The sequence below is a fragment of the Calliphora vicina genome, chromosome 2 (assembly GCF_958450345.1).
Source record: "Calliphora vicina chromosome 2, idCalVici1.1, whole genome shotgun sequence".
Classification (NCBI taxonomy): Eukaryota; Metazoa; Arthropoda; class Insecta; order Diptera; family Calliphoridae; genus Calliphora; species Calliphora vicina.
The window spans coordinates 112,328,795-112,338,465 of NC_088781.1; the positions used below are offsets into that span (position 1 = coordinate 112,328,795).

The 9,671-nt window shown below is 32.2% G+C and overlaps 1 non-coding gene across 1 annotated transcript; it reads right to left on the reverse strand.

Annotated features, from left to right (window-relative positions):
* Positions 1-615: 615 nt before the first annotated feature.
* TRNAP-AGG (transfer RNA proline (anticodon AGG)) lies at positions 616-687 on the reverse strand. The gene has a single exon. It is a non-coding gene; the product is annotated as a tRNA-Pro (tRNA).
* Between the last annotated feature and the right edge of the window lie 8,984 nt (positions 688-9,671).

Here is a 9,671-nt window from a genome sequence, read left to right on the forward strand (position 1 = left end):
TTTAAGTTTAATAATTTATATGAAATCGACCTGTCACTTTAACCTTCGACTTACCAATACACACCGGGGTGACCATTTCAGTTTTATTTCTTTAATAATTTGTTTAAATTTGCTCCGACTTTGGAGACATTTTTACTCACTTCGGTCAACCATATTTTCAATATGTGGTGCGATAACGATCTCCATTAACTGTAGCGCGATCTCCAGTTTTTGAAGAAATGAGGTCCGATGATGACACCAGAGTGTAAACCGCACCATACGGTGGATTGTTCTGGATGTAATGGAGTCTGTAGGGTCTGCTGTGGATTGGTCTCACTCCAAATGCGTCAATTTTGATAATTAACAAACCCATTAAGCCAAAAATGAGCCTCATAGCTGAAGACAATTTTTCGATAGAATAGTCATTTATAAGTTGCGCGAACCGATGACTGATTTGGATAATTTAGTAGCGTTGTTCAAGCGTCAATCAATTCGTGATGATTTGCCAAAGTCATTAACAGAACTGTTAAGACTTTATTTGATTTTTTTATTTAAGTGTCCAATTTAAATATAAATAAATATATAAGAAAATTTAAAATATATTTAAAAAAAATATTAAAAAATTTGGTTTCACTTGGGCTCGTCCGGGATTTGAACCCGGGACCTCCCGCACCCTAAGCGGAAATCATACCCCTAGACCAACGAGCCAGTTGAAAAACTTTCAACAAATATAAAATTTCTATCGATTATAAAACACAAGCAAACAAACTAACATATAAATACACACAACCATAAAATACACTCCAAAAATAAAGTGAAAGTAAATATTTTGTAGACAAGAAACACACTTGCACAAACCACAAAACGCCAGCTAGCTAGATAAGTAGGCAAAAGATATTTTTAGAGTCTATTATTAAATGGGTATAAAACAACAGTGTTGCTAGTTTTCAAAAAAAAAATAAATAAATTAAACTAAATTGAATTTTAAATAAATAAACACACACACAGAATGGTTTACTTTAAAAAATAATTAATGTTTTTTGATTGATGTAATGGATTTTTTAGTACTACATACTTAAACAAAAAAACATAAAAATCTACGAAACATAATCAATCTTAGTCACAAGAATTTTGTTTGAGTATTTTTTTTTCGAAATGCATATGGAAAACAATTTTAGTTGGTAATTTGGGTGTTTAAGCATGAGTTTAAATCATAAATGTGTCAGAAAACCATCAATCATTTTTTGTGAAGTAAAAACATTAAATAATTGTTTATTAAAAAACTGGTTAAGAGAGACTTTAAGTGGCACTACTTAATTTACAAAGCTTGTCTCATGTGTGTTCAAGAGGCATATATCCATTTCTAATTTATCATTTAGATTGTATCAGAGATAGATAAGCAAAACAAACTTTCAAGGAAAAACTAAATAATTATATTTTAGATAACGGATTTAATAGAGTTTGAATTCCTTTTAAAACTCTTCCAAAGACACATAATTTTGAAGACAATTTTGAAGTGAATAATAGCTTCATCACAAATGTATTTAGTATTGAGTTGTTAAGGATGGACCATATTTGTATTCCTCTGTATTGAATCCAATCTCATTGATGCTTAATGAAAAGAAATTAGTTTATAAGTATTATTTAAATAAATTTAATATATTTATTGATTCCAAGAAGCAAACAGTATTCACGGCTCACTTGATTCCTTTTTATTGGCCCCTTTGTTTTTACTTGTTGATAAAGAAATGTTGTGGAAAAGGCAGGCGGATAATAGTTCTAAACACGAAGATGAAAAGGTTAGAGATGGTCATATTATTATAGCCCTATAAATAGTTATTAATAGAACCAGCCGTTTCTCACAATATTATAACATATTCTTCGCAAACATGTGACCGCCATTTCGAATAAATGTTCTGAATAGTTTTTATTACAAAGTTATTGAGCAGATTCTTCAGTACAGATATCCTTTAACAACATCTGTGGAACAAGAAGAAGGTAGACCAAGAATTCTGACTTTATTTCAAAATTCCATATGTCCTGTAATCTCAGCTACGTTGTCACTTATCTGCAATATTCCAAATTGTAATAAATGGTGTTTGTTAAGCCCGATAGAGCTTACGAAAGGGTCAACTATCAAACGAACTGCCATACTTCGCTCACTTTTTGACATTTATAATCAGTATACTCTGGCAAATCGTCATGAATAGATTGAGGCTTGAACAATGCTGTCAAATTATGCAAATTTACTTCGAAAATCAGTCATCGATTAGCTCAGCTTATAGACGACTGTTTTTTTTTCGTAAAATTGTCTTCAGCGATAAGGCTGATTTTTAACTTAACGCTCATGGAGTGAGACTAATCCACAACAGACCTTACAAACTAGATTACATCCACAAACCACAAACGCACAACAGATCATGTTGCTCCATCTGTTTTCATGGGTGGTGTATATATTAAGGAATCAGAAGCTCTTGATGTTCTAGGCATGAGTATTGAGTGCGATGTCCGCTGGACAAAACACATTTTTCGAGTGTCGAAAGAAGCATTCAAGTGCCTTGGTTTTCTAAAACGGTGTAAGAAATACTTCACTCCATCTGATCTCCTTACTATTTACACCACTTATATCCGACCTAAAATGGAATACAACTCTGTGTGGGCAGGTGCTTCGAAGTCTATTTTGGAGTTACTCGACCGCGTACAGGAGAGGGCGAAGATGCATATTGGTGACAGTAGGGTATCCAGCTCTATTGACTCACTGGAACATCGTCGCAATGTGGGTTGTGTTTCACTGTTCTACCGATACTACAATGGTATGTGCTCTGCTGAAATTAAAGAACTTTTTCCCGAAACCCGTAGATTTTTACGCAACACACGCTCTTCGGCAAATGCACATCCATTCGTTGTCGACTGGACAGTAGATCGCACAACACATTACAGGGAAAATTCGTTCTTTAGCCGTACTGTCCGTATGTGTAATAAGCTTCCTCCTGAAGTCTTTCCTGTCACTTTCAATATAGGAAAATTCAAATCAGATGTCCACAAACACTACTCCCTCTATCCTCCCTCCCATAATCTATTTTCCTAGTTCAAACACAATGCTTTGCATGAGTAGGGGTCATCCCCTGAGTGCTGGTACAAGAAAAAAAATGCAATGTTTGATGCGGTTTACATTGGATGCCACCAGCATGCTGCAGCATTTGTTATTTTTTACAATTTCAAGTTCTATCGAACTTAAAAAAAACCCTCTTAAGAAACGATGTACGAATCCAGTCCATACAAAGGTCCCATTTATAATCATTGGAAAAATAAAAAAAGCTTCATATTGTTCTGTAGATTGGGAGGATTTATGCCATCTAATCCAAATGTTTTGTACGGGTGGATATTTTTACTAACCAATTTCAGACTGTTAGACACTTAACTGGCTGTATAAATGGGATCTTTCTTATAAGCTGTATCAGGCTGACTTCTTATCTGGAAACAACAGGTGCTTCGATTTTTGTGGAATCAAATATTTGCAAAAGAACTACCTATACTACAAAAGTACCAGCAGGATTTGCCTTGGTTCTTAAATTTATTCGGTGAGAACTTATTAAGTGACCAACATCATCCAACATCTTCTATTCAACTGTCCTTGATCAGCCTACAACATATTTTTCGTGATCAGACCTCTTGGGCTATGTTGATTTTGCCATATTAATATCAAAATTGTTCGGTGGAAGTAGGATATAATCATTTGCCATTGCACGATCAGCAAAGAATACAAATTGTAGTCTAACAAATTTTAGTTTTAATATTGAGTCTAAATATCTTTAGTATTAATATATATATATAAAAATGAAATGGTCCATGTATGTAATGTCATCACGTGAGAACGGCTGGAGCGATTTGGCTGATTTTTTTTATTCGATTCAAAATTTAAATTGCTGCTAAAACTGGCTTTTTTGAGTCCAGTCAATTGTAATAAAAAAGATCCTAAAGTATGCAGTACAAATTTAGATATTTTATTTGCAAATAAATAAGAACAGGCAGGATTGGAGAAACTTGACGAACTAACATTAGTAAATGCTACCGGGCGAAGCCGGGGAGATCAACTAGTTCTAAATAAATATCATGGAAATTAGATCAACAAAATTACTCCATTTCGCTCTGCGATCCTAAGAAGCAATGACGTGGAAGCATCTTTAGAATTTCAAAGGTTATCTTCACCATGATCGGGATGTATTCACTACTTACTTAGGGGATATTCTTGCTTATCGCTCGAAGTCGGACTTATTATGTCAATGGATGGGTAGCTTTATATCATCGAAACAGTAGTATATTCATTAAGATTTTAAAATATTTTTGTTTTTGTGAATACGAGATTCAATGTCTTTAATAGTACCTCCATTAGATATAATGCTGCCGAATTATTCAATACTTGAAACCGTTTAAATTTGGAGTCAAAAAGTTTTTAAAAATCAAAGTGTTCCTTTCCATTGCTTTAAATCATTTTAAGCAACTTATGGTTTTACAATTCCAAATATACATTCTGGGGCTCTCTATCAACTGTCTCCCTCTAGGCGTAGACATGATGCCACATCTAGTGGCCAACCTATAATAACCAATAAAACCACAACCAATAAGATTCCCGATGTAATTCACTTGGTTGTTATCAATAATTTAAACCGCAAATTTATATCAGTAATGCCATTACTGGATCTTTCATCAGATCATTCGCCTACATTATTGACACTGTACAATTTTCCAAGCTAATTTGAGAATCATAGAAAATGTTTCGCTAATGAGAAAAGAAATTGGATAAAGTACAAAATGTACTTGCCACCAAAAATATCATTCAAAAATTACTGCAAATTGCAATCCGCAGTTAATATTTTTACTGATATTTTGACCAGCTTGAACAGTATCTACACCCCCAGTCCCCCTGGGAAGTTACAGACATTCAAGTTGTCCTGGAAATATTGAGTCTCTTATAAGAGAAAAAGGAACACTTAGGCGCAAATGGCAGGAATCACGATCTCCGAGATTAAAGGTTAAACTTAATCAGTGCAAAAAAGATTACATGTCGCCTTAACGGCTAATAAAGAATCAAATCTTAGAAACTATTTACAACACATAGACCCTAAAAAGAAAGCAAAATATAGTCTGTGGAAGGCTGTTAAAAAATTCAATGTCCTATTGCATATGAATCCCCATACGTTTCCAAAACGGTGAATGGACGAAGAATGCAACTGATAGAGAATGTGTTTACCCTAAATAGTACGCCACCTTGTGATACTTCGACGATTATTAATGAGATCTTCAGGTTCTATATCGTGATATGATATGATGATGATAAGTAACCTGCCTAACTCAGCACTGAGATTTATATTGTTTATTTTTAACTCCATACTAAGCGTTGAATGATTCCCGACCTCATGGAAAGTTCCAGAGAAAGTTATGATACCTAAACTAGGCAAAGACGTTAGCAAAGTGACGTTATATCGCCGAATCAACAATTTGGTTTCAGAAGGAGACACAGTACTGTTGAACATGTCTTCGAACAGGCCTTCGAGAGTAAACAGTATTACTCTGCATTATTTATTTTCTCAAGTATCTGAAAGAGTCTGGCATTATGGACTTATGTATATCCCAAATCACTATGTTATTACCTTAAAATGTACACAAGTTAATTAAGGCTTATATAATAAACAGATCTTTCCAAATAAGATCACTGGTGTACCCCAGGGAAGTACTGACATTCACAAAGAAACCTATGTAGCGCCTGAGCAACTCCAGTCTCACATCAGTGAGTTGGAGAAATGGCTTCACAAATGGAAAATGAAAGTCAATGCTACAAAATCTCTTCACACAATATGCGATAAGATCAAATACTCTCCTTCGAACTACAAGAGAAAATTACTGGATCATCCAAATTCCCTTGCAAGTGAATTGCTATCCAAAGATGCCTTAGAAGATTGGAAACCGTGGCTCAGCCAGATAATCTTATTGATGAATACTTTTGTTGGATATTGCAGTTGCAATAACAACTTTATTTTTAATTTAGCTTATGATGTGAATACTTTTTGTGAATTTCTAAAAGAAAGATTCAATAAAAATCGTTTGAGATGTTGGTTGATTATGGTTTAACTGAGTGTTTTCTATTAACATCAAAATTAGTCAGTTGTTTTTTTTTGGAATTTCGACTTATACAATAAATAAATGATTAAATCTCTTGTGTTAAATTATATATAACTAAGCGACTGCCAACTGTAGGGTGCTTATACTAACGACTACGTATTTTCATAATCACCAAAACTAGACCATATAATTAAAATCTTTCAATTTTAAGCCCTACAAATTGAAACAAACCAAAAAAAACTATTAATATATTATTTTTCTCTTTCACTAATATTTTATACATACGATAATTAACCAATAATTTATTAAATAATTAATCACTGCAAAAACCTATAAATATAACTAAAGTAAGAAATAGAAAAAACCCCATAATAATTTATTTCATGATTAATTACCTCGTTTTAGAGGGGTGTCATTTGGCAAAAACCCAATGTAGGTAACACTTCACTTCATTTTAACTGACGGTATTTCCTTTTAAAATATATGGAAAAGAAAAATTATCATTAAGTGGCCTGACAAAAAACAGACAGAAATTAGAAACAAATGTTCTAATGTCTATTTCCGAAAAATGAAATGTATTTTTTAGGCCACAAATTAATAAATAAAATGAATACAAATAAAATTGATAATGTTAGTCTGTTGGTCAAATTTATTGCTATCATAAATCATTTGCCCTAAACAAAATTCAAAGAAATTTTATACAAAAATTTATTTATTTATTTTAGCATATTTTAAGTATTATTAATTTTTATTTTTTCCACTAAACAAAAACAAATGGCACACAAATTAAAGCTAAAGAATTTCTTTATAACATTGAAATATGAATGCAAACGAATGTCAACATTTGTTTGATTAAGTGCTTGAGGTAGGTGTTTTATTATTATTAAAAAATATATATGTAAATTGTTTTAAAATGGCAAAAAATTAATTATAATAATAATAATATGAATATGCTTTTTCAAATATTTTCATAATGATCAAAGCGCTTAAAAAGCCACGCGCTTCATGGCGCATATAATATTTTTGCCGTTTTTTACTTCATACAAATCAAGTGTTACTAGATATATTTACTCCCACTTTAAAGGTTTGAGTCATGGGGAATATTTATTAATTTGGATTTTTTTATTTTTGTGGAACTTGAATACATTTTATATTGTGTATTGCTAGAATATGGCCAAAAGTTAATATATTACAAGATAAGTCAAACATTCAGTTTATTTAAAGTAAAGGCTTCTTAACTAAATGCTTCCCATATTTAAATTTAAATAAAACAAAATGTTTAATTGGATTTTAAGGCCGTTATGGTTTGACGTTTATTCGAATAGAAAACCTGGCAGTTCATATAACCTCCACGGAGATGACCATGCCCTCAAATCGCTCGTGATACGCTGGATGGAGCCCAACCAAAATTACCCATTTTCCATAACTCTTGCGAATAAATCAGTCTGAATTTGACCGATGGCATTGTTTATATGGCGCATAAACCTAAGACCAGCCAATTCACATCACCTACACGGAGACGACCATGACCTCAAACCGCTCGTGTAGAATGTCCTATGTGGTATGAGCTTTATGGCGCGTAGCGCCGTCCTGTTATTGGTGTCCACATCATCCAATTCAGGCCAAAATAAGTTCTTGGATCTCGTCCCAAATTCGTAAATTTGAATTATTGAAGTACCCATTCCTCCAGAAATGGGCCTCACCGTAAAATAATCTAAGACCGTCTATAATAATCGAAACGTTGCCAGAACAGAAATCCATTATGATAAAACAATATTATTATTTGCTTGTGTTGTTAAACCATGGAGATTTGGAAAAAAAAACTGAAAAATTACAGCCAATTCGACAGATTTAGCTGCAATGTTATGGCCGATATCAACAGTCAAAGTTCGGAAGTCCCTTTATAAACAAGACTGTTTTTAAATTTGACAAATGTTAAACAATTTTAAACATTTTTCAATGTATTCTTTGAATTATTACATATTCCTGATTCAGAAGCATAAACAGCAAAATTTGTTTTAAAAATTTATATGAAAATCACTCAGTTTTCCAATAAATTTTTAATGGTTTTCATAGAAATTAAGAAACACGAACGAAAAGTGTTTCTTAATTAGGGGATAAGTTTATTTTTGTTTTGCAGGTAATAAAAATCTAGTACAATTATTTTATAATGCCATCTACTTGATTATTCGCACGTAGTGAACTACCACGTAAACCAAAACCTGCGACTGTCGCCGGGGCTGTAATCTGACTATATTTTTTACTCCTGGTAGTTCTCAATAATCCTGACGTATGATTCAGTGATATTCTTTGAATTGTTACAAATAAATTATAATAAAAATGAACTTAAGCCTAATTAAAAATTAACTTTCAAATTATTTAAAAAAATATAAAATAAAAAACAGTCACTCGAAGTTGGCCTACCGTATACAAGATTTTTATTAGAAAAAATCTATCTATTTATATTCATAAGATTTTGCGAAACTTTTTTGTAGTTTTTCCCAATATCGAAACAATAATAAGCTGACATAATGCGTATAGTTTATTGTATGTTGCACAGGGGGTCAATGTTCTAAACTACTGATCCGATTGCAAAATTATATATGAACGAATCGTAATCGAGGACATAGGCTTAAGACAACTTTATACAGCTTGTAATTTGTGCAAATATGGAGAGATTTCAATGAATGGTAAATCAATTTATTTTCATTTTATTTCACTAAATTATCTCTTATAATTTATATTTGGCATTTTTTTTTACCATGACTTTATTTTGCTTTTCGCAAATATCTTATGTAATTAATGTCATCTTATTAATAATAAATTCTGAAATAACAAGAAAAATGTTATATGGCAATATCTCCATTCGGCTAGTCGTGCGAATTAATCAAAATCAAACATTTTAAATGATTATAAAAATGGATAAATTTTGACAAAAAAAATTTTATAGACGTTTTAAAAAATTTGTAATATTTTTACATCCATATTTAGTAGAATTAGCTTCATAAATTACCATGAAATGAATTATAAAACTCAACAAGAGCTCACAAAATCATTGGGTGTAGCAGTATTCATCCAAAAGTAGTATACGAATTGAAGCCGAAAGACCTTGAAAGACGATTTTGCATGTCCGAAATTCTTTTGCACCGAATCACTTCTTGCGATGAAAAGGGGATCCATTAAGATAACCCGAAGCGTAAGAGATCGTATGTGAAAATGAAAACTCGACTTTGTCGGGTTAAAAGATAGCCAAAATCTGATTTTCGGCAGATATCAGGTCTAAAATTTTACATCTCGGCAGCCTGAGGTTGTGTTGCCTTAAAATATGAATACGTAAAATTGAATAAAAATATAAATTTGGCAGGTAATCTGCAGATGCGGTTTGAAGAGTCAAGCTTTTCAGGCATGTTTTTAACGAATTTTCAGAATTATATATAAAATGAGAGTTTGGAAAAGCGATTGCTGTCATTTATAAGACATCACACATCTGATACAAAAGGTCTGTTAATTTACTTTCCCAGTAAATACTTGCAACGAGAGAATAAAATAAAAATTTACAAAATTACTCTCTT